Source organism: Mauremys mutica, chromosome 7, assembly GCF_020497125.1.
Source record: "Mauremys mutica isolate MM-2020 ecotype Southern chromosome 7, ASM2049712v1, whole genome shotgun sequence".
Lineage (NCBI taxonomy): Eukaryota > Metazoa > Chordata > Testudines > Geoemydidae > Mauremys > Mauremys mutica.
In genome coordinates this window covers 14,549,174-14,575,342 of record NC_059078.1, presented here as the reverse complement: position 1 = coordinate 14,575,342, position 26,169 = coordinate 14,549,174, and the positions used below count along the sequence as shown (strand labels likewise).

Here is a 26,169-nt window from a genome sequence, read left to right as displayed (position 1 = left end):
CTGAGGTCACATTCTGTTAGCTTGGATCCCTGTCTCTTAAGACACATGCTAGAACAGGCAGCCCCACCCTTTTGGCTGACCTTGGTGACTGCAAGCCAACCAATCTTTTATGGTTTCTCTTTCTGCCCTGAAAGTAGGGGATGTTTTGTTCCCTGGAACATGTGGGCAATAGCAGTCAAAATCCAAATCATTCAAAACCAGTTCTAATTAATGCTACAGTAAAACAACATGTGGCTTATTTTAAAAAAGAGGAGAGGGAGAGAAATAAAAATCAAGAAGAGCTTTTGCTCTTATTCTCATGTAGATGCAGCTAGAGGAAGCGGCGCTAGGTTGATCAGGGAAACATAACTTGCAGAGGTTAACCTTGCATGACAGAGTTCCAGTCTGCATAGTGCTCTTTTCCCTGATCTCATGAGCCATGATTTCTGGCCTCCCAGAATGCCTGCGTCTTCTCTGCAAAGACTGGTGTATATACTACCCAAACCCAGATCTTTGCCCTGGGAGCAGGTCAGGAAGAGGATGTTTCCCAGTTATTTTTATAAGATTAAATGGTAGCAGTGATCTAGGAGACTGGACCTCTTGAACTAAGAGCAGTTCTGGCACACCCCTGAAGTTTCTTGTTCATATCAATGGCGGAGAAAGGATGGTCCAATAGACAGAGTGCTAGCCTGGAAATCAGGAAACTCGGGTTCAATTTCCTGCTCCATCTAGCTATTTTATTTCTTTTTGTCCTGAAGTTACGAGGGGATTTTCTTCTCACAGCCCTCCAGTCCCTTTTATATATCAAGATCGCTGTGGGCAGTTGAGACCCTGTTCAATAACAGGTATGAACTTGTGAAGTCCATTTAATATGCCAGCATGCCACAATACTGTTTGTAGAAGTCAATATTTAAAATCTTGTTTGCATGCTTAGCATTTTTGGTAGACTTGGGTCTTGACCATGAAGTTGGGATCTAGATTTTGCACTTTCCTAAAGTTCACCGTGCTTGGATCCACAGGGGGAGGGTGTGGTTTAGATCCAGAGTTTTGGTTCTGGCCCATTTCTAAGTTGTAGATGGCTGAACTGAAGATCTGATTGTGTTAAACAAGGATTTAAAGTGCCTAGCTGTGCATGTGCCTTTAGATATCTTTTATTATATTTAACTTCAGCATTGCAGATCCTCCTATTTATGGGGTTTTGAAACATTGCCAGAAAGCCATGGTTATGAGTATGTCTCCAATATGTATATCTGCACACGTGCTTGTGCCACTATGGTTTATTGCCGCTCCACGGGCCAGTTCCACACACAGAAGAATCTGTTACAAAAATACCCTACATACAAACAGGTGTCCCTTTTCACGTAATAGTCTCCTATTACTCCTACCAGCACTAACAGTCCCCCCCGCCCCCCCCCCCCCAAAATTCTGGACCATTTGCAGGAGGTTTACACAGCTCCTCTAAGTCAACCTCTGGTATTCGCCTCATCACTCTTGTTTATGAAAGTGTCCTTAGCTAGATCAGTCTCTGGAAAGCTCAAAGCGGTAGAGGGTTTCTAAAGAAGTCCATCATTTCAAAAGCAGAAATCTAATGTTTTCCAGCTGGGAAGAAAGCCTCAGCAGTCACTAATCCACCACCATCTGTATATTATCTGTCTGGAAGATTATTCTTGTACCAGTTTTCTCCCTCTCCCTTTTCCCCAGAACTGTTAGAGCTGGTCTGTTATCTTTGTTCACCTATATTTACTCAACATTGCATCTGCAATTCTCACCAGGTCAAACATGAAAGCATATGAGCGCACACTTATTTAATAGGACACCATGCCCCATTGTATACCTTAGCCACAGTTGGGTGTTACTTCCATCATTTCTTCTTCCACTTGAGAGAAGTCTTCTGAAAAATTCTTAGTTAAAATTCTTATATTTTAAATCTTTGCAGCATGCAAAGTTCAGTTGTTGATTCCGATATGTTTATCTCCCCCACACCCTGACTGACTGGATTAGATAAAAGCACTGAAAAAAGTTGAGCTGACGCAGTGCTTAAGGATGTATTGCCGAAGTCATCAGGTGTCTGCAGCTCTTGAAATTGTTCCAGACTCCATGGGATTGAGAATATGCTGTTCTATATGGAGCAGCCTGGCTCATGCTGTGACAAGTGAAGGTGAGTCATCCTTCTTTGTGGCCTGCCAAATTTGAGGTGTACATTTTTGAGGGCTTCAGAACACAGGTGAAAGTTTTCAGCAATGTGAAAAGCAGAATGTACAGATTGTGGCTGTTAATATACATATTTTAGTGCACAAACTGGCATTTGAAAAAAGGGACTTGTGACTGACAATAGATAGTTTCACAACAGCACATGGAACCATATGCAGGCTTTAGCATGCTTAATTTGCATGCACTATTACGGCATTTGATAGTCTGCTGCCCATCTGGTACCTACCATAATTCTCTGCAATGTACATTGGGTATGAAAAGGAACATATCAATTTTTGTTTAAAATAGTACTGATTTGTTTTCTCAGAATAATTCTTTGTTTTCCTTCTATTAGGCAGAGCTTTTGAGTTACAAGATAAGACTTGTCCTGTCAGAGGTTTGGATATAATGTCTTTGTTTGCAATTAATTATAGCAGCATTTTAATTGCCTTATTGGGGGCGGGGTTAATTGACAGCATGTTATTCATTCCAGTCTCTAGGGAACATTTGTAAACTTCACAAAATGGCCACACAATTTGCAGTCTCTGTTCCGTTCAAGAGAGCAGCTGGACTGGAGCATCAGGCTTGTTAACAGGTTAAGTCCAGATTGGGGTGTGGTTGTCAGAGCTGTGACGGTAGGAAAGCTTTCAAAATGCCTATAAGCAGTAGAATCTGTCTCAAGCAGGCCCTCACTTTACAAAACACGGAACCCACACAATTTATTAAACAATTGTGTGTGCATATAATTATAGACATGTCACTGTTAATACTGAAAACTGATTTCACTAATTGAGTTTGGTGAAATACAAAAGCAATGGTTTACACTCTGGATGTATTTCTCATGATATTCAGATGGCTAGGAATCTGAAATGTGTTTCCACTTGGTGTGTGCATCTAAATATAGTGAGAAGGTATGGAAAGTCATTCCTTGGTTATAGTGGCATTCCTTTGAACTTTACAAAACCAGCAACTCCTGTGAAATGTTACTGACCCAATAAATTACATCCATTTCTGTCCAGGGTCACTAGGTAGGACATCTGTGTAAGTATGCTCTTTTTCTGATGGTTTTCCTTGATCAGTGAAATAGATCTAGAATCATTCAAGTGCAAGGAGAAAATCCAGCAAAATTATGAGCCTGGCATTTTGCTACCAGTCAGGAAGGGCAGAAAAAATAGGATTATGAACTAGAAAATAAGATGGATAAACTTACCCCACACACCTGGTGAAATACACAAATGACTGAAGTTTAAGTCTGAGCACCCCCTGCTCAAAGGAGAAGCTTATCACATTCACGCATTCATTTCCTTTCTGAGAATGTGTGTGTGTGTGTATATTGTAATACTGATCAACCCCTAACAGCTAGCAGTAATACTCATAATGGACTTGTTGCATCAAAAAGAACTTTTGATTTCTCCCACCCCCACCCCCCATGGATGGGGACGGGGAGCATGAATTCATACTGAGTTTAACAAAGGAGGGTTTCTGACATTTATTAACTTGTGCTGCTTCCCAACAAGAATTGTCACACTGGTTATTATTCATGCAAGAAAAATGTACATAAAGTCCAATTTAATGCTATCTCTAGCACCGAGGGGAAAAAATAGAAACTTGTTGATAAATGAGTTAATACCATTTTGCATAAACAATGCTGAATTAAATGCAGCTATTGCTTATAGATCTAAGTAAGGAATTCAGATGATTAAAAGAGAGAGGTTCAAAACATCTTTGAAGTTATCTAGAATCTTGAAGGGAAAGACATTAGTCTGTTTTTACTTAAAATGGTAATGATCATAAATACAAGTAATAGAAGCACCATGAAAACTGGAAGAATGCAATAATATCGTGCTATCTTATTCACTGCTGAATCCATTACCAAAGTCAACCAACTTTGGGAGGGAACTCTCTTGAAAGGAAAACATTGTTTGGAAAGCTTAAATTGTGGCTCTTTGGTTAAGGCCTGATTCAACTGTGTGTGAAATAAATAGAAATCAGTGAGATCAGGTGCCAAGTTTGTCTAAATATATTTTGCCTTGGTCTTCAAAGAAGAGTGGTGTGTGGTTTTGTTTTGGGGTTTTTTTGTGTGTTTTATATCTGGTTCTGGGAGGTACTGTTGAAGTTGAGTGCCCTAATGTAAGGCCCAGCAGGTCTTGTATCCAGACTTGAAGAGCTGCGAGGTAGTGAACGCCTCCATGTTGCCACCCTATGGCAGCTATAACTAGCTTCAGCTCCACCACCTATGATCTGCTGTGCACAGACCACAGGAAGTCCTGCCTCAAGGGGTCCTGATTGGCTCCCTGCCCTATATAGTCCAAGGGAGGTTCCAGGAAACAGGGCGGATCTCCTGTAGCTGCCAGGACCATTCCGTTGAACTCCTGGTTTTGATCTCAGTTTGGTTTGGACCTCCCCACCTGATCCTTGGTATTGTCGCCAGCCTGGAACTTGACTATGAACTCCTCTGCTATTCTCAGCACCAAGCTTGACCCTTCTGACAGCTCTTGTCAGGATCCTGACACCTCAACTGCCATGGAAGCCCAAGCTAAGCTCACCATCTTTCAAAGTGCTCTGCACTTGAAGGGCCAAGTTCTAAAAATGGGGGGAACAAGGAACAAACCAAAAACCTCACAGCCTCTCCTCCCTGGAATCTGAATACAACTGGAAAGAAGTGAATGCACTCACTTGCGTTACATGTTTAAATGTCAGGCTAGTCCGGCTCCTTCTTGGGTGGGTGGTTTTTTTTGTTGTTGTGGTTTTTGTTGTGTTTTTTTTTCCCTCCATAGACTTCATAGGCAGCAGGAGCAGGCCTAGAGTTTTTTCCATAGTCCCAAAGGAAACGTAAGGCAAAATTCCAGCATGTCATAGCAAGTCCTGCTCAACCAAGTGTGAGAAGGAAAATATCATGGTAGAAAATGTGCTAATTCTCAAACATCACTTGTGACTAAATATATGATCAATGTGTCATCATTATTATGGGCTTGATCTCTCAATATGAAGAGCCACCCTGGGAAGTGCTGAGTATCCCTCAAATCTTATTGAAGTCATTGAGAGCTGGAAGTGCTCTGCACCTCCAAAAGTTGTGCAACCCATGCACAATCAGGCCATATGACCTGTGGCTTCCATCCTGGTACTTTAGTACATTACTGCATCTGAATGTTTAAAAACCTGTTTTGGGATTTTGTGTGTTAAGTCTTAGCAACAATGTATGTAATTGATTTCAGTCATGGAGGGGAAAAATGAGTGCAGGTTACACTTTACAATCTAATTATTTTAGCATGCCTTAACGTAGTAGTGTGTGGTGTATTTATCATCTCAATCTTTGTATTGATCTCTTTACAATATACACCTCTTCCCCAATATAACGCTGTCCTTGGAAGCCAAAAAAATCTAACTGCGTTATATCGAACTTGCTTTGATCCACCAGAGCACTCAACCCCGCCTCCCCAGCACTGCTTTACCACATTGTATCCGAATTCATGTCCAACGCTATTGGATAGCGTTATATCAGGGTAGAGGTGTACATACCTGTACTTCCGTGATGGAGGTTATAGATATAAGCAAAATGTATTTCAAGTTTCTGCTGGGGCAGTCAAAAATGTTTTAACTTTCAGATATAAGGTATTCTAGGAGTGTGTGTGTGTGTGGGGAGGGGGGGTTGTTTTAAATTGCAGTAGAAAACCTGTTCTAGCATATTGCTTGTATCTCAAACTCTACTGGGGATGAATTTTTGTTTAATTTCTGTATATTTAGAATGCATACTTACTACTGGTGCATTTGTTTATTTACTCTGCAACTCTCATCTAGATTTTTTTTTTGTGGGGGGTATTTCCACGTTTCTAACCTTGAATATGCCAACCTGTGAACATCTATAAAACTATACCTAGGCTTCCAGCCATTTGGAGACTCGGCAATCATTGTATTAGAAACAAGTTACTATAAATAATCCTTTCTCTCTTACTGGCATTAAATTGGTTGACATCCCAGAATAATAATTTATTCTGAATGATCTGTCTCACAATAAATCTTCTCCACAATGGAATTCCAAAGGGAAGGATTTCAATAAAATTTCCTTATCAGGGAAAGAGTTAGACGATTTTGTTCTATGTAATGTTAGGATCCATTTCCCAACTTGTTACAGTTTTCAAACATTCCCATTTGTGGTTTGTCCCGTGCTTTTCCCCCCCGCCATGCCTGGAAGGAGCTTCTTGCAACATCTGCAAAACTATTCTTCAAACCTCCCACCTCTCCCCCGCGCATTTAAAAATATCCTTTTTCATGATTCCTACAAAAAACAGTTTAGCCTTCACAGTTTGGGAGTTGAGTTGAAATGGCAGCATTGCCAACACCAAATGTTCAAAAATCATGAATGAGACCCTCCAAAATCATGCAATTAAAAAAAAATACTACTATTGGGGAGATTCAATGTAATGGCTTTCTGGTGTTGTCTTTAAGCATCATGTTTTCAAGCTTTTCTTCATAACCCTGAGTGTGTGAGACTTTAAAAAAAAAAAGGATAAAATCTGAGACACACTGAGTAATCACATGAATCTAGAAACCTGGGCCTTTAAGAAAACCACCAGAAATCGTGAGACTCCACTGTAAAATTGAGTGGGCAACAGAGTTTGTTTCCATGTCCCTAGCTACTCTCCTTCTGGTACTGCTGGATACTTTACTTTCACAGTGCTGTCCACAATGGAAATATGCACTGTCGATTTTATTTTTGTGTGGTTTGATTACCTCTCTTCCCTCCCACCCCCCCAAAAACACCCTAGCTGTTTGCAGTGATGATTGTATATGGCAGCAATGTCTTGCTGGCTCCTGTATTGCTGGAGATCTCCCACTGATGGGCTGAGCGAGTAAGAACAGGCAAGTGGCTGGCTGGCCACAACTATGAGACACCAAGATGTGTTTGTTTAACACTTTATAGTGTGCTCATGCATTGCTCTGGGAAACGTGTACGTACACAAATAAACTCCTTCTCCTGCGATTAGTAGTATATTGTCAAGCTACTGTGCTTGCCCAGCACCCTGCTGACCAGTAGTGCTTCACCGGGGCACAATAATCGCCTCCCCCACACAGACAGTTGCAGGGTCGAGGCCAAAGTCTATAACAACCCAATACAAAAATGACCTCTGCTTAGCACAACTTCCTATGAGCCTAACAGATATTGCCTCCAGGGCTTAGATTGAGCAACATCCAGCTGCACGCCACAGCTGTAGCAACCTTCATGTAATGCTGCCTTTTTTTCGCTTTCTGGGGGCTTGGGATATAAACTAGTTTTTGTTTCCCGCACTCTTGTCTCATGTTCCAGAGTGTACACACTGGACCACTAAGTCTACATTTTCAGTTGGTCTCTGTTCTGCTTCCTGCCTTCCTTTTTAGCTTGGCCCTGTGAACTTGTCCTGCACTAGCAGCCAGGGCCGGCTCTAGGCACCAGCGGGCCAAGCACCCGCTTGGGGCGGCATCCTGGGGAGGGCGGCAGAGGGCCCCGGTGGACCCCCCGCTGGCAGGCCTGGGGGTGGTCCACCGGAGCCGCTGACCCGCAACCGCCAGAGCGCCGCCCCGCCCCAGCAAATCCTAGCCGCGGCTGGGAGTTAAAAGGCTCTGGGCTGCCCGCCGTGGCGGGCAGCCCGGAGCCCTCTGATTCCCGGCCGCGGCTGGGAGTTAAAAGGCTCTGGGCTCCCCACCGAGGCGGGCAGCCCGGAGCCCTCTGATTCCCGGCTGCGGCTGGGAGTTAAAAGGCTCTGGGCTCCCAGCCGCGGCGGGCAGCCCGGAGCCCTCTGATTCCCGGCTGCGGCTGGGAGTTAAAAGGCTCTGGGCTCCCGGCGGCTGGGAGTTAAAAGGCTCTGGACTCCCCGCAGGGGGAGCCCAGAGCCCTTTAGACACGCCTGCCGCCCTAAGGGCGCACGGACTGCCCCCCCCAGCCCAGGGCGGCAATTCAGTGCGCTGCTTGGGGCGGCAAAAACTCTAGAGCCGGCCCTGCTAGCAGCTGCAATTATTATGATCCTTCACTCAGATAGGTCCGCTGCCCTTGCTATTTGGAGACATTTCTCTGTTTAGATCAGTTTTCTTTCAACCAATTTCTCCTGTAAGTTGGAATCGCATGCTCCACAAATGATCCTGTCTCTAATTAGGAAATCTCTAATGTCTCCAAAGTTGCATGGTCTCTGATCTGTACTGTAAGTATTTCTTTCCTCTTCTGCTCCTTTTTTTGGGTAAAATACAGTATCTCTCTACAGTCTCATTCTGTCTGGGGTCACAGTTCTTATCAAACATTGTGTGAAACATTCCAGTGTTTCAGGCATCAATCTGGCAAACAGCATTTCACTTGCTTCTTGTCCATCTCTTTCTCTCCCCCACCCCAAAAGCCATATGATAGTAAAATAACATTTTTTTTCTCATCTTTGTGTGGTTCTTCTCCTCCCCTCCCTCATCTGCTCAGTATATAGACTCAGTTTTTGCTTCCATGCTTGTGCAAAGATGTTTGTCTCAAAATCCAGCATTTCCAGTGGTCTGAGACAGTGTTTCCTCTAACTTCTTATGTCCATGTGGAGAATGAATTTTATGTGCACCAGTATGGAGGTGATGTGTGGTAGGGGTGGGACTGAAGGGTTCAGACTATGGAAGGTGGCTCAGGGCTGGGGCAGAGGGATGGGGTGTGAGGGCTCTGCAGTCGGGCTGGGGATGAGGGGTTTGAGGTGTGGAAGGGGGCTCCAGACTATGGGTGCGGGGGGAGAGGAAGGGCTCTGGCTGGGGGTGAGGGCTCTGGGGTGCAGGCTGCCCTGGAGCTGCAGCAGGGAGGGAGGACTCCCCCCCGCCCCCGCCCTTTCTCGCGGCAGCAGCTCAGGGCCAGGGGAGGGGTGCCTCTCGCTATCTGCATGGTCCTTGATAGCCTGCTGCACGGCCATGCAGCTTAGAGGGAACTTGGGTCTGAGACCTGTCTTGCTTCCTATTTGCTCTATTTCTGGTTGCTGCTTTCTTCTCTTCATTCTGAGTGCCACCACCACCACCTTGTTTCATGTACCACATGCTGGGAAATAACATTAAAAGTCTGTTTCTAAAGCTAAACTGACTCTCTCTCTCTTTATGAAGAGAATTATTTACAGGGATGATGCAGTTGCCATTCTAGCCATGTGCATGCGGACTGACTTCCTGGTGCTGCGTCTATCCTGTTTCCTCCTGCTTCCTCCTGCAACCAGTGCTCCTCCCTCTGAGTTCCATGCAGGTTGCTATAAATGCCATCATTTATTCCCACCATTCTGATCTCTGCCCCAAACACACGTACACCATCTCAAAACGTAGCCTCTTCTCAAAAGGTTGGGGGGGGGGGAAAGGACAGACCTTCCAGCATGCCCAGATATGGAATCTAGCTGTACCCCTGCAAATGTATTGAATGTGACTATACCTATTTCTGCAGTACTACTTGGTGGTAATCTGCTATCTGGAAATGTACACAGGGAATATATTAATCCATGAAGCTAGTCTGAACTTTTACAGCATGGTGTTTACTGAATGGCCAAATCCTATTCCTTGATCCTGTAAGGAGTTGCATACAGGTGCAGGGATCTACTTGCATGAAGCTGCTTGAAGGTTTGAGGTCTTAGTCAGTGGCGGATTAACAAATTTGCTGCCCCTGGGACCTCCAAATTGCCACCCCCTCCCACGCCAGCTCACCTCCGCTCCCTCAGGACAAGCCTGGGGGAGGGGAGAAGGGGAGTTGTGGTGAGCTCGGGGGATGGCGGAGGTGGAGTGGATGGTGAGCTGGGGCAGGGAGTGGTTCCCTGCCCCTCCCCCCCCGAAGAGTGACTCCCTGCGCCCACTGGCCCCAGGTCACCTCCACTACCCCCCGAGCGTGCTGCTACTCGCTTCTCCCTCCCTCCCAGCGCTTTCGCATGGCAAGCCTGGGAGGGAGGGGGGAGAAGGGGAGTTGTGGTGAGCTCGGGAGATGGCAGCGGTGGAGCGGAGGTGAGCTGGGGCGGGGAGCGGTTCCTGGTGCACCCTGGGTTACTGCCCGCACCCGTGGGTTCCAGCTCACCTCTGCTCCGCCGCTCAGAGTGCCGCTACTCGCTTCTCTCTCCCTCCCTCCCAGCGCTTTCGTGCGGCAAGCCTGGGAGGGAGGTCGAAGGAGGGAAGTGTAGCGTGCCTGGGGGAGGAGGTGGGCTGGGGATTTGGGGAAGGGGCAGAGTTGGGGAAGGGGCGTGAGCAAATTTGCCGCACCTGCAAATTTGCCGGCCTAGGCCTTGTTGGCCTAGGTGATAATATGCCGCTGGTCTTAGTGAAGATTTCTCTAGAGACTGACGTGTCATGTCATTTTGATATGAGAGTGGCTGAAGATTAGCAGCTTTTAGCTGGTTTTCATCTGCTTAATGCATCTTCCTACCTCTTTCCTCGTCCCACTTTCAGAGATTAACATAATGTTACAGATAGTCACATACTAAAAATAACTGTATCAAGTTGACAAGCAGTTTCTTGTGTTTATGAATGAGTTGAGTCGATGCTTAGTGAGAAAAATGGTCTGTTACACGTATAAAATATTTTGTTTCTGACCTGTGGGGAATATCAATATAACTTCAATCTCATGTCAGTCATCCAGTTCCTCTTGCATGCCATCTTAGTCATTCATCTTGTCTGTATTTCTATTTATTGATTTGAGTCTATTAGGAAAACAAGCCACCAAGAAGTTCAGTAATTAGTTTTCTTTTCTGAATTCAGATCTGCAGATGTCCACAGTTAAAATGAGCATGGTTCTAGCCTAAGGTCCCTTAGTTGCTTCAGATATGAGTATCCCTGATTAGCTAGTTGGTGTAACTAGCCAACAGCCCCAGCTCTAATTGTTATACTAACAGTTTACCATGAATTCTTTACAGCAAGTGGACTCGGATTAGAGCTTCATGTGCCTCCTGGAACAACATTTTGATAGAATCCATTGAAATAAACTAGGAGCATTTCAAAGAGGCCTGCTTTCAAATTGTGGCTTGATATCAGGGCTGCCCAGAGTGGGGAGCAAGTGGGGCAATTTGCCCTGGGCCCCCAGGGGCCCTGCGAGCCCTGGCTTGGCGGCGGTCCAGGTCTTCGGAGGCAAGAGGCCCTTCAGTGGTGCCGAAGACACGGAGCAACTGAAGGGGCCCCCTGCCGCCAAAATGCTGCCGAAGACCTGTACCACTGCCTGGTGAGTAAAGTGCCACAGCTCTCCCGCTTTGCCCCAGTCCCCCTGAATCCTCTGGGCGGCCCTGCTTGATATTACAATAAAGTGATTTGTGTCAGCTAATTAAAAGAAGGATTTAAGTAGTAATTTAGAAGTAATTTAAGTTTCCTCATTTGCTGTGGCTCTAAGTCACAGGGTAACTAAGATAGTTAAAACAATATTATGAGAAATTGATATTTCCATTCCAGTGACAATCTTGTGAAATGAATCAACAAACTTAAAGCATAATCATGTCGTTATTGCAGCTGAGCATGCATGCTCTTTCTGGCCATGTGGTGTGGTCCAAATGTGAAGTCCCTTAAACAGCAGTTGATTTTTTTTTTTACAACAATTCAATTGAACAGGTCTATTAACTGCTATCACTTCCAGTTGAAGGAGTACTCATTTCCAGTTAAAGGGAGTGAATAACTCTCCCTTATCCCCCTCCCACACCCCTCTTCCAGAACTTCTGCATAGAAAGCATAGGTGCAACTGACCATTGATTAAAAGTCATTTGGAAGGGGTTGGAAGAGACCGCAAAATGGCTGTTGGGTTTTCCAGAGCAAATTAAAAATTGTTCATGAAACAGTCTTACATTTTAAAAACTTTCCAGTTCCTTTTAATATGCCCCAGACTAGGCTAAAAACTCTTCCAGGACTTAGATGATATACAAAGTCACCAAAAAATTCTTTGCAAGTTAAAAGCAAATACATTAGAACCTTAATAAATTAATGGAACAGAGCCTAAAGAAGGGGAAGGAACATTCATGTCCATTTTAGCTGCACATACTCAGACCCGTGAGAGCCACGGTTGATGTATGTGAAGCTGGGGTGGTCCTTAACACTTCCCAATGTGAAGGGGTAGAGATGTGACCCCCCTCAGGCTGCCCACATATGGAACATTGAGGGGAAGGCTACAGGGAGGTGCTGGAAGTAATTGAATGGAAAATAATTCATCTGTGCTAGTTCCCAACTGTGTAATGCCTGGCGGCAGCAGAAGCACCCGCTTATTTGGTATTGTACTCTGTGAGGCAGCGTATAGGATCAGTGACAACCGTGTAATAATCATGACGGTACAGCAAGCCCCACAACATTAATAGGTTGTGAGTGTTATGTTCATGTGCACCAAGCACCCTACAGTTCCTTACAGGCTCCCCAAGTCCAGGGCCAGGTGAAGCACTACACCACAATTGCTGTGGCTCACTGGTAAAGTGCTCGTTGTAAAGCTTCCCTGGGCTGTGTAGCTCCACACTGAGCTCTTCAGACAGACCTTGTGTCTGGTGTTCAAACTCAGCAGACAGCTGCTCCTCGTCAGTGGCAACTTTCCCGCTGTTCTTCACAGATGTTGTTCAGGACACAGCAAGCAGCTATAACTATTGGGATATTTTTGCCACTGAGATCCAGTCTGGTGCATAAACCGTGCCACTGACCCTTCAGTCTACCAAAAAACACATTCAACTGCCATTGAATTTTCCCTTGGTGCTGTTGAAGGGGCTGGTGATCAGCTTAACGAGCCAGGGGAGTAAGGGTTAGGTTGGGCGCCCCAGGATCACTATTGGCATTTCAGAATCACCAATCATAGTCTGCCTATCAGGAAAACAATCCCTGCTTGTAGCTCTCTGACCAGGCCTGTGTTCTTAAAGATGTGAACATCTTACACCTTCTCTGGCCAGCCAACACTGATGTTGGTGAAGTGTCCCTGGTGTTCCACCAGTGCTTGCATAACTGTAGAAAAGTAGCCCTTTCTGTTGATATAATCTCTGGCAAGGTGGCCTGGTGCCAAAATAGGGATATATGTATATGCTGTCTCTTGCTCTGCTGCAACTCAGGATCCCCATTGCTGAAAATCCAGCCATTATATCCTGCACATTGCTAAGAGTCAGTCTTGCATAGCAGTCACAACTAATGGCCCTGCACACTGGCATAGCAATGGCCCTCACAGTAGGTTTATTTATTTATATATATTTTTTCCAAACTTCAAAATGATTTCCCACTTACTGGCCGCAGTCTGGTGTTGCAAATTTCCATAGTGTGATCACCACTTGCTTCTCCACTGTCAGTGCAGCTTTCCTTTTGGTGTCTCTGTGCTGGAAGGCTGGAGTGAGCTCAGCACACAGATCTAGGAATGTGGCCTGGCACCTTTTTTAAAAAAAAAAAAAAAAAAAAAAAAAGGAGGAAAAAAAAATTCCACATCCCAACCCTGCATTTTGATGCAATTCAATCAGTTCTCCTTTCTTAGTCCCAGAACTGTCTCCTCACTATTTACAGCTGCTCCATCAACAATCTTGAATTGGTTCTTGCTACATCCCACAGCAATTTGCACTCCAGGAAATCATGTTCCCCACAGCTCCTCTTGTAGCTCTGCAAATGCCAGAAGATCATATGTCCTGCGCTTATGACACTCATGACAGTAGGCTCAATGCTTCTGTCAGAGATAGCAGAGAGCAAGAAGTCCCATGTGGGTTTGTGGGGCTTTTCAAAACAGGCATGAAAATTATGGCACTATGTGATAGAGAAAACTGCACGATTGGATCTTGAGCCCACAGTTCCACTCACCATGCACCACTCATTTCTGCCTTACCAGGCTTTGCCAAAACTTCCCAATAATCAGTGTGCTGGATGGTGGTGAATTGCATGCTGGGATACCTACCCATGGAGCACCACACTGTGCATCAAAACGAGTCTTCCTGATGAGTATGCACAGCGCTGCTGGAAGAAGCCAAGTATGAACGCATACTAACTATGGCAGCTGTATGTTGCCACAACTTGCTTTGGCAAAAGTTTGTAATATAGACATGCCCTTAGGCTCTGAAATTCTAACTAGATTTTTTCCAAAAGCATCTCACCATGAATCAACTGTTTACACAAGCTCCCTGAATGCTTCATCAATAAGGTGCAATATATCTAAAAATGTGTGCAGATGCTCTTGTTCCATGCACCTGCAGAGATGTGGGTTTTTTTTAACTCATGCAGACAAGAAAATGAATGACTTGGTTGACTGATCACAGAATGCATTACAGCTGAAACGTTCATTGTTTTCGAAGGCCTGGTCTACACTACGCGTTTAAACCAAATTTAGCAGCATTAACCGATTTTAATCCTGCACCCGTCCACACAATGAGGCCCTTTATATCGATATAAAGGGCTCTTTAAACTGATTTCTGTACTCCTCCCTGACGAGAGGAATAGCGCTGAAATTGGTATTGCCATGTCGGATTAGGGTTAGTGTGGCCGCAATTCGACGGTATTGGCCTCTGGGCGGTATCCCCCAGTGCACCATTGTGACCGCTCTGGAAAGCAATCTGAACTCGGATGCACTGGCCAGGTAGATAGGAAAAGCCCCGCGAACTTTTGAATTTCATTTCCTGTTTGCCCAGCGTGGAGCTCTGATCAGCACGGGTGGCGATGCAGTCCCAAATCCAAAAAGAGCTCTAGCATGGACCGTACGGGAGATACTGGATCTGATCGCTGTATGGGGAGACAAATCTGTTCTATCAGAGCTCTGTTACAGAAGACGAAATGCCAAAGCATTTGAAAAAATCTCCAGGCTATGATAGACAGAGGCCACAGCAGGGACTCAGCACAGTGCTGCGTGAGAAGCGTAACGGAAAGCCAAAGAATCAAATGGACGCTCATGGAGAGAGGGAGGGGGTACTAAGGACTCGAGCTATCCCACAGTCCCCGAAAAGCATTTGCATTCTTGGCTGAGCTCCAAATGCCTGAAGGGTCAAAAACATTTTCCCGGGTGTTTCAGGGTGTATGTCATCAATTTACACCCTTCCTCCCCCACCCCCAAAGGAAAAGGGGGAAAAAATGGTTTCTTGCCTTTTTTCAATGTCACCTTATGTCTACTGCATGCTGCTGGTAGACGGGGTGCTGCAGTGCTGAACACCAGCATCTCCTTCCCGGTGGCAGACGGTACTATATGACTGCTATCCATCAGCAGCATCAGCCCATGAGTGCTCCTGGCTGGCCTCGGTGAGGTCGGCCGGGGGCGCCTGTGTAAAAATAGGAATGACTCCCGGTCATTCCCGGCAGATGGTACAGAAGGCTTGGTAACCGTCGTCCTCATAGCAACTGGGGGCTGAGCTCCATCAGCCCCCACACCCTTTCATGTCTAAAGAAAAGATTCTGTACTGCCTGGACTATCATAGCAGCTGGAGGCTGCCTCCCCCTCATTTTATCTCACTAAAAGTCAGTGTTTTTTATTACTTCATCACAAAATGGGGGGACACTGCCACGGTAGCCCAGGAGGGTTGGGGGAGGAGGGAAGCAACGGGTGGGGTTGTTGCAGGGGCACCCCCTAGAATAGCATGCAGCTCATCATTTCTGCGGGATCTCTGGGGCTCTGACACGGAGTGGCTGTGCTCTCTGGTTCCCTAGTACACTTGCCCCATATTCTAGGCAGGACTGACTCTATTTTTAGACAAAACATAAAGAAGGGAATGACCCAGGGAGTCATTCCCATTTTTGTCCATGCGCCCCCGGCCAACCTCAGCGAGGTCAGCCAGGAGCACCCATGACAGCAGCAGACGGTACAAAAGGATTGATAACCATCATTGCCAATTTCCAAATGCAAACGGTGCAAAATGACTGATAACCATCATCTCATCGCCAATTTACAATGGCAGATGGTGCAATAGGGATGGTAATCGTCTCTGCTACTTTGCAAAGGCAAATGAATGCTACTGTGTAGCAGTGCAGTACCGCCTCTGTCAGCAGCATCCAGTACACATACTGTGACAGTGACAAAAGGCAAAACAGGCTCCATGGTTGCCATGCTATCGCGTCTGCCAGGGCAATCCAGGGAAAAAGAACGCGAAATGATTGTCTGCTGTTGCTTTCACAGAGGAAGGATTGAGTGACGACATTTACCCAGAATCACCCGCGACACTGTTTTTGCCCCATCATGCACTGGGATCTCAACCCAGAATTCCAATGGGCGGGGGAGAATGCAGGAACTATGGGATAGCTATGGGATAGCTACCCACAGTGCAACGCTCCGGAAATCGACGCTAGCCTCACTACCGCCGAATTAATGTGCTTAGTGTGGCCGCATGCACTCGACTTTATACAATCTGTTTTAAAAAACCGGTTTCTGTAAAATTGGAATAATCCCATAGTGTAGACATACCCAAAGGCACAAGTTTCTCACTGTGCATTAAGCAGTGCACAAAAAGTTCAAGGGCTGGTGCCTGACAATCCTAGGTTGTTCTCCATTATTCAAGGTTTGCACCCCAAGCACAGCCTATTTCAAGACTTTTCCCTCAAGCACAGTTCACTTTCAGTTTAAAGGAAATTTCATTCATTAGAATATAGGATCAACAGAAGGACTTTGGGAATCTCACTGAGCCACGCAGATCACATGGGGGGACCAAAAGTGCCTGAAGTCTCTCTGAGGGTCTTGTGTCTCTGAAATACCTTCCTCTGAATCTGCTAGATTATGAGATCTTCATGGCAAGAATTATTTGTACACAGACACACAGAGGTAGTGCTCAATAAATAAATAGTTTTCCACTTTAGCTGGTGGATAACAAATGGCCACTTATGCAGAGTTGGAGACAAGTGCATATGAACGACACTAGGCCCTTTTCTGGTGAAACACTGCATGCATAGGCTTGAATGGGATCTGTGACCTTTGCCTGGCCTGTCATGCACAAGAGTTGGAGCACAGAGAACAGGACCTTTCTTGTTTAGGACAATCAGTGTCATATGAGCACTTAGATGACAATAAAAAGCTCCTGAGGCCTCTTTCTTTCTATGAATACTAGGATCTATTCTTCTATATTCTTATCTTGTCTAACTTTGATTGGGCGAAGCTGTAGCCTTTTGACCGCTTTCTAAAGCAATGTATTTCCGGTCTTATGATTCCTGCTCTCAAGCATCACAATGTCAAATCAATGTTGATAATAGGTGAATTAAAAAAATATCCACAAACATATTTGGTTGAATTTTTTTTAAATGGCTTTGCTTTGCACAGTCTTGTATACCCATTTAAGCTTGCTCCCCCATGAGCAGGCAAGTGAGAGTTCTTTTGGCTGAAATATTTGTGGACAGCTAGTTACAAATTAGCACACGCAAGTAGATTTACCTAGAAAAGCTGGTGTGCCCCTCCAGTCAAGGAACAGATGAACAGCAGGTAAGTATGCCCAGTGGTCTGTGGTGGGATCTGAGTTACTATAGAGAATTCTTTCCTGGGTGCTGGCTGGTGAGTCTTGCCCACCTGCTCAGGGTTTAACTGATCGCCATATTTGGGGTCGGGAAGGAATTTTCCTCCAGGGCAGATTGGCAGAGGCCCTGGAGGTTTTTCGCCCTCCTCTGCAGCATGGGGCACAAGTCACTTGCTGGAGGATTCTCTGCAGCTTGAGGTCTTCAAACCACAATTTGAGGACTTCAATAACTCAGACATAGGTTAGGGGTTTGTTACAGGAGTGGTTGGGTGAGATTCTGTGGCCTGTATTGTGGAGGAGGTCAGACTAGATGATCATAATGGTCCTTTCTGACCTTAAAGTCTATGAGTCTAACTACCAGGTGATTTATCTGGCAAAACAAAACTAACAAATACAGCTTTAATTCTGAATATTCACAATACATCTTTGTATTTAGAAAGAAAAGATATTAACTGAATTAAGTCAAATAACTTAAAAAAATCATAAGGAGATTGCTATTTCCTAGAACACTGTGTGAACAGAAAAAGAAGCTATGTTTGTTCGAATTATTTGCTCAGCTGTAGATGCTAAAAGATTTACAATAATTTCCTGCCTTCTTCTATGTGTTTCTGTGTTTAGTAAGATAGCCACAGAAGAAACAGCCATTATAGTAAAATCCTTCATATACAATAAACATGGTTGCTTATTGCAGGCATCTAGCTTAAAAGCATAAGTTTTTAAAAAAGAAAATGCACCATAAAGATTGATATTTTGAGTTTATACTAGCAGACTTGAGAAGAATTGAAATGGGGTCTCATTTATCATCTGACTTGGTCACATTTTTAAATAACATCCCCATTTTTACCAAAATATATTCCCAACATAATTTACGTAAGCAGCAATTTGATGCATTGAACTAATTTTTTTTGCATTGAATCTATCTTCTCTGATTTAATATTTTAATAACTAAACTGTATCTGTTACTGAACTCGATATGTGACAACTCCTCCATGCAGTCTGCTTAGGGGGGAAAAAATTCCTATGGGCAACTAGTATCTCCGTTTTCAAGGATATTTTTAAGCTGCCTTTTCATATTTGAAATCACTATAATAGTTGAAACAACATTGAACTAACAAACGTAAACTAGTGTGTTTAAATCACTCTTCCTATACTTCTTATGAACTACTATAAAGAAACATTTTCAGAGGAAGACAGAAAGTTAGTAATATTTTTAGCTTTGTGAAAACTTTACCAAATACTGTACTGTGATTTTGAAATCAAATATTAGCATTCAAAATGTAGCAAATGTAACATGGGTAAGGCCCAGAATCAGCAAGGTATGTAAATGTGTGTTTAACTTTAAACTCGTTAGTAGTACCATTGTCTTCAATGGAACTGGTGATGTGTTTTAAAGTTAGGCACCTACGTAAGCCAAGAATGATCTTATTTTAGAGAGTGGACAATAAAACAAAAATAGTCTCCAAGAGAGAGCTTGCTTGCTTTGTGGTGCTATGTTGCCCATCTCTGCAGACTGAGAATCCTTGAAGATTTAATAGTGAAGAACTCAGAAAAGAGAGAGCTTACACTAGAGGATTAAACCAGCTATAGCTAAAGCTTCAAACAAACCCAAACTGAACATTTTTTGGAGGTTCCGTAGAGTCTGAATAATTTTGTTTTCATTATTTATTTCTGCATGCCTCTGTACTTTCAAATTCTACTGGACATGCCTTCTAAATAGCACTTAGATTGTGTGCATAGATACCAGCCTGATGTCTTACAAATGTCTGAGACATACAGACAGAATGCAACATGAGAGAATTTTCTTGTGGTATTTTTGTCTGGCATGTGTTCTTGAGCCCTCTTATGGATGCTGTCTTAATTCAAGGACATTCAATTTTTATAGTAACATAGGGGCACTGGGGTAAATTTCACCCTGGCTACTCTCTGATGAAAATTACATGCACAAACATGTGCACCTGCACTTTGTAGGTGCACAATACTCATGAGTTCTTTATAAACAGCCTGACATCTAAGTGCATGTGTAACTATGTCAAGTGCATGTAATCATGTCTCTCTCTAGTGCCTGGCCCTGGAACAACCATACAGTGTGCAGCTAAAATGGCGGTCTGTGCTTTAGCACTGACCATCTAAGTTCTGCTGCTGATCCAGGATATGGGTTGGGGAATTGTCACAACCCAGTGACCCCATCCCTCAGGGGGTCCCCTGGGAAGGCAGATCACCATTGTATGTTGTTAAGGCTGTTGCAAGCATTGCAAGGGATTTTGGAAAGTGTTAAAGGTGAGAGTGTGGAGTGGAAGATTCCTTTGCAGGTTGCAAGAGGCCAAAGGGGGAGGAAGAGAGAAGAGAATAGGTTAACATGACGACTCAGCTCAGCCCGAAGATAAGATGCCGGCCCCAGTCCAAGGTCACCGCACTCGAACAGACTCTATCCAGCCAAGAAGCCTGCAGCTGTACCTGGATCTTACCCAACCCCAGCCAACTGTGAGAAAGGAGAAGTAAGCTGAACCAAACTGCAGGGGATTGAAAAAAATAGGGAGACGATGAAGGTCAGCTAGGGGAAAAACCAACCGACTCATGTCCCTGAAGCCGGTGTGTTTTGGAAACGCTGAGGAGGCCATGGAGAGCCAGTTTGGACTGGTACAAAGAGCACGGGGGACAGAGGTCCCTGAACGAAATGCCCCAAAAGACCCTAGGACTTAAAACCCTCCTGAGAGCTGAATGAAATTGGAGATCAACAGCGGACCCTGGACGGCCAGTGCACAGGACAGAACTCTAGTCCACCCTTCCCCCTCTTCCTACCTTACACTCGGGCTTGGCCAGCCTTGTGTTGTGCGTGTGAGAGTATGAAAGTGGGTTAGGGCACAGGCACTAACTCTTTCTTCCGTCCTTTGAGTGATGTGGGGAGGCCCCACACACACCGCTGTTATTTTATTAATAAAGATTTAAAACTTAGACCCTTGGTGTGCTCCTTCATCTCCTCTCCTAAAGATCCTGCAGCCTCAGCCTGATGACCTGACACCTCAGGCAGATTGGTAACAGAAATCTGTCACAGAATCCTTGCACGTACACATTAGGATTTGCATCCCTAGACACATTTTATCACTGTTTTTCTGAGGCATAGGTTAAAATGTGCATGCAAGCACTAGACTATTTATAGATCATGTAAAAGCATTAGTGCATGGACAGGTGCTGGCATGTGCAAAGTGCAGGCACAAGTGTGTGCAATTTCACATTCATAAGTGAAAGCCATCAACTGAAAATCTGGCCTGTAAAGGATGAAAAATGCTGGCCTTGCAGATAAAGTCTGTAGTTCTCAGCCATTCATGTTAGTGCATATTTTACTTTGTGAGAGCTGGAAATGCAAAGCAGTCTGCTTTATACCAGCTGAAACAAGAATTCTGTCCTTTACATGCATGAATGAACCTTTGAGCAACAGGAGTCTATTAGTGACTTTGTGCTGCTTCAGAAGGGTTTTGGGAGAGGGTCATTCTGCTTCAAGCACTTGCTCACCTAGGTCTTATGGAGCTTGTATCCTTTCCCCATGAAGCCAATATTAGTTAGCCCATCCCTTTTATTTCCATGTTTTAAGAATAAATCATGACGTATGTAAGAGCACTTTGAAGTCATCAGAAGCAGGACACTGAATTTGGCCATTGACTTCTTTGTTAGATGCTGTAACAAAAAGAATCCAGATCACATTTTGAATACCACGTGCTTAATAATGTCCCCAGTTACCGCATTCACCTTCCAGAATGATCTCATCTCTGCTGGATGGCATGAGTTCTTTGCAGAGATCGAAAGAAAGAGATGATAGCATATGATGAGAGAAGCATGCTACTGCTGGGGCAGCTATGTAAGCTTCTTGTTCTTCTCTTACCAAGGAACGTGTGGGCTTTTGAATGGTGTTTTAATTCCTTACCCTTTAAAATATTTCTTTTTTTAAACCAATTTTCCTTTTATTCTTAAGATTTCAAACAACTTTTTAAATTTCCCTCCTATGTCCAGATTGCTGGTGGAGCAACATTTTTCCCATCTGAGTTCCCAAATACCTACCAAGAGTTAACTGGACAGCACCAGGTGGTTTTGAATAGCAGTTTAATCCCAGACAGCTACCTTTACAAATTTAGGGAGCTATCCAGAGGTGACTATAGAAAAACAACTGGTTTAAGATTGGATGACCTGCCACTTTCCAACACAGAGGATCTGGGCTTTGTTCCAAAAATTGTAGCCACGTTTCCAAGTTGATCAGAAAACTGGAGCCTTGTTACCTACTCTCTTCTTCTGCAAATTCTAGGTTCATCCAAAACCTTACGAGTGTGTGCTTATTAATTATATTTGTTTAAGCTCTTTGAATGCTAGTGCTGCTATGTTCGTACCTCCAGTTTAAACATTGATTAAGTTGGCAAGAAAGTCAAATTTGCTGGTTTTGTGTAATATGTAGTCTCCACCCCACCCCACCCCACCTCAATGCACATACAGTTCATCTTTGAATGTACTCTGATAACGTTTAAACAACTTTTATTCTTTCCGTTTATTGTTAGTGTATTCTCCTGGACCGTTTGCAGGAGGGCATAAATATTTGGATACAGTCTGAATAAAGCAGCGGTCTGAAATGTCGTTTCTGGGAATGACCAACCTTCAGCTAAAGGAAAATAAAATAAATTTAAAAACCAGCCAAACACCATGTTAGGCATTGATTTCTGCCAACAGGTGACTAGAGAATTGGTTTCGATTCCTTTAATTCCTCTTCTCACTCCTCCATTTCATTGATTTCCTCTTCCTCTCTGCTGCTAGGCAGCATCTTCTTTCAGTCCTGAAAAGTAAGTGAATTGCTTCTCCATTCTAGCTCCTGGTTGTCTGGAAGCAAATGCCCTTGCCTGGGGTGACAGATTCCATTATCCTCCACAGTTGCTGAATGCATCACCTCTGTGACCTGCTCAGTTTCCTCTATTCAGTGACTAAGTAACAGGCACCCTTTCTCTTAGCATATGCCGTGCATAGGTCAGCTGCAGAAATCATATCATCATTTGCTTCCATAAATCAGCTAAGGGGTCCAAAAGGGGCGGGGGGGGGATTTCACAATTTATTCTGATGCCATACAAAGAATGCAGTTTTGTACTTGGATCAAGTCCTGATAGGTAAGAGTACTTCTGCTTAAACAGTGGCAGAACTAGTGAGCTGTTCCTTGAAAGAGCCGAAGACTAATCAACTGGCAGTTAAATGCAAATGAAAACAAATGCAAAGCTTTATGTTCATGAAGGTGAAAAGTCAATAAAATTAGAGCAGAGCCCTACAGGCTCTGGGCCAATGCTCTGTAAACATTGCTGTGGCATTCTGAGCTGCGAAGTGATAAACTTCCTTCGGAGTGAAGCAGTTGTATGGTGTCTTTATCAAGTGGACTAGTTTCTAGGTTGAGATCAGGGGTGTGGGTTTGTGTGTGTGTGTGTGGGTATGTGTGTACATAAAATATATATATATTTTTTTTACTTGTGACTTAAACTCAGGTGCTGAGGCTTCACCTGGACTGATCCCTCTTAGCACTGCAGAGCTGCTGGAGAGATTTCAAATGCTGCTGCCATTTCTCTCCGCCCTGGTCAATGTTGTGTAGTAGCGAGGCAACCTGTTTAGCGCTGTGCCTCTTCTGTTTTTCTTACAAGCCAGGGGATGAAAAGTCCCCATGCAAAGAAGTCCCAGCTGAGTAAGATCCCTGAGCCTTCCTAGCAGGTTCTGGCTGCAAAGAACTTGCATCACCGTCTGTCATGCTTCTTATTGACCCAGCTGAGGCCAGGGACTCTACTGCCTTTGCTGGGCCTAAAGCAACATTCTGTTAAGCAGACATTGTGAGTGTAAGTAAGAGAGGTAGGTTATTACACTGAACTGCACAGCACTGCCTAGCTCCTGTCAATACAGTATACATATTCAGGATACCTGTGGGTAATGGTGATAATAACTTAAAGACTTGTGCTGTGTATTTTTTTTTAAATGGTGCAGAAGAGGGGGAAAAATGTCATGAAAACATGCACAATGTGGTTGGGGTATAGTGCTGATCCCAAGAAAGGGTGGTTGGGGGTGGTGGTGGTGGTGAGTGATGCATTGTTATAAAGCACAAGGGCATGATTTTGTTTCTCCAGCAGAGGATTAAAACCCATCATATATGGATACTATCCATTAAAGTAACTGAGTAGAATTCCTCTCTCTGGACATGATTGTTCCCATGTCCACTGGGTTTATATAGTGAGATTCCATTAACTTCATTGGAATTATTCCTGATTTTAAGCATGTAAATGAGAGCAGAATCCATGCCTCTCCCTGCTGTCTAGTCTCTGAGTAGTACCAATGCCATTAATTACACCAAGGCACTGTACATAACTTTGGTTTTTCATGTGGTTAAATTCTAGTAGTAGGGCTGGGCTTCATTACAATGGTGGGATTGTGCTCAGAGTACATGACAGAGGTGTGTTGTTTTTTAACTCCATGGTGGTGTAACCTGTAATAACATGGTGGGAGGGGCCGAGGTCGAGGATGGTACAATGATGGGATAGCCAAGTAAATTGTCACAGCTGCATGCCTGTTAGATTCTGACCCCCGCACCTCTTACTCTCACTGAATAGTACCTTCCTCCGCTCTGAGGCCCACTGAGCCCAGGGCGGCTTATCACAGAGTAAGGTGAAGCAGAAGAAGAGTGTTGTCGTCATCATCATCTGGCGCTCTCTGAGGAGATTATACGGCCTCGTATTGCTTTGAATTGCACATCACATACTTTCCTGAGCAGATTCGCATGCTGTCTCACACCCACGCTGGACACATCAAGGCTAAGAACAACAACAAACGAGAGAGAGCGAGAGAGACAAGTTAAAAAGTTGCATGTGTCCTCTGAGCGCAGGTCACAAGGGGATGGATAAGGAGAGTCTGCATCTGATTTCTTTGCTTTTAGTTTTTTTCCTCTTCCCACTTTAAAATTAACACTAGACTAGATTAATGTTTGAAACCGATTTAGTGCATTGGAAACGTGCCAGGCTGACAGTCCTGGCGACTGACCTATCCCCAGACCAGCCATAGCAGTGCTAGCTTCCCCAGGGTACCTTGCTGTGCTGAAATATTAGAGAGATGAATGCTCTAGACAGAGGGACTGAGAGAGAGACCTCAATTCTGGTCTGAGGGGGCATTTCAACCAGTGTGAGGTAGTTCAGTCTCCATGTCGAGCCAGGTGTGGCCCTGCAGGATGCTGATAAATGTGTCTAGTACTGAGTTACTCAATTCCCAGGCTACTGTATTCTGATCTCCCACTGGTGTAAAGTCGGAGTTAACACCAGTGAAATCAGTGGCGTTACTCTGCTCTAAAATTAATGTAAGTGAGAGAACAATCAGAACCAGCTGTGTTTACTCCAGTTCCTTTGGGACTGATGCCGCTTATGAGGGAGGACTAGAAAGGAACATACACATATATGGAAAGTAGACTAGCACACAAGTGGAATTAAACCTCCCAGGATCCTGCAGACTACTAGCAGCTGGCAGCGATGCATACTCTATTTTAGCGTACTGAGGAACGCACGCTACTTTCCTTTAAAAAGAACTGTTCCAAGAATCCTAGGACAGGTGAAAACCATAATTTATTAATCAAACAGCTAAATGAGATGTCTGTTCATGGAAAGCTGAATATAAAACTCTGCCTGGGGAAAAAATGCAAGCTGAAAAGTGGGGAAATCTAACAAGGCTTGTACTATCTAGATTTATCAAGGCTAGCACTCATTACCTGGATTCTAAATCCCATGATCTATGAAGTTCTTGGAGAAGTGATCAATAACCCATTACAACAGTGATACACACTCTGAACCTAATTTCCAGCAACACATTAATGGAGCCTACCTAACGAGTTATAAGTATTATTTGGGATTGGTGAAAGTATATGGGGTTAATATCCTCTTGTTTTGTGTGTGTGTGTGTGTGTGTGCGTGCATGCGATCTCTCTCCAGCCCACTTTTACCCTTGATTTCTCAAGTCCTGCAGAGCTCAGGCTAGGAAGGATCTTAATTAGACCTGTTGTCTTTTCCCAACCTCTAACTGTGATTGCAGTTTCTATTGTTCAGATGCCTGAGTGAAAGTCCATTTTTCTGGAATGGAAAAAAAAGCACTTTTCTGTAATGCCATGGTGAAATTTCCAAAATCTGCTTCTTTTTCATCCTTATTAAAGGGCTTACATGTGCTATATTCTTTTTTTCATTAAAAAGCCCATTGCTGTAGTACAGTGTTTCCCAAACTTGGGACGCCGCTTGTTTAGGGAAAGCCCCTGGTGCGCCGGGCTGGTTTGTTTACCTGCCGTGTCTGCAGGTTCGGCCGATCAGAGCTCCCACTGGCCACAGTTCGCTGCTCCAGGCCAATGGGGGCTGCGGGAAGCAGCACGGGCCGAGGGCCCGCCAGGGGCTTTCCCTAAACAAGTGGTGTCCCAAGTTTGGGAAACACAGCTGTGGTACATTCTTTAATACAAGAGCAAAAAGGTACATGTTAGCAACTAGAATGCAGAAGCCTTATTTATGAGCCTGAGCCAAAGGCCACTGAAAACATGGAAAGCCTCTTATTGGTTTTGGTGGAGTGGGCTTTGAGACTGGCCACTCTTTCACTGTCTAACTCAGTGGTGGGCAATCTGTGGGCCACA

The 26,169-nt window shown here is 44.4% G+C and overlaps 1 long non-coding RNA gene across 1 annotated transcript in view; it reads left to right on the top strand.

Annotated features, from left to right (window-relative positions):
• The window catches only part of LOC123374856, a 55,688-nt gene that overhangs the window by 16,279 nt on the left and 13,240 nt on the right, over nucleotides 1-26,169 (top strand). The gene's annotated exons all lie outside the window — the stretch shown is intronic.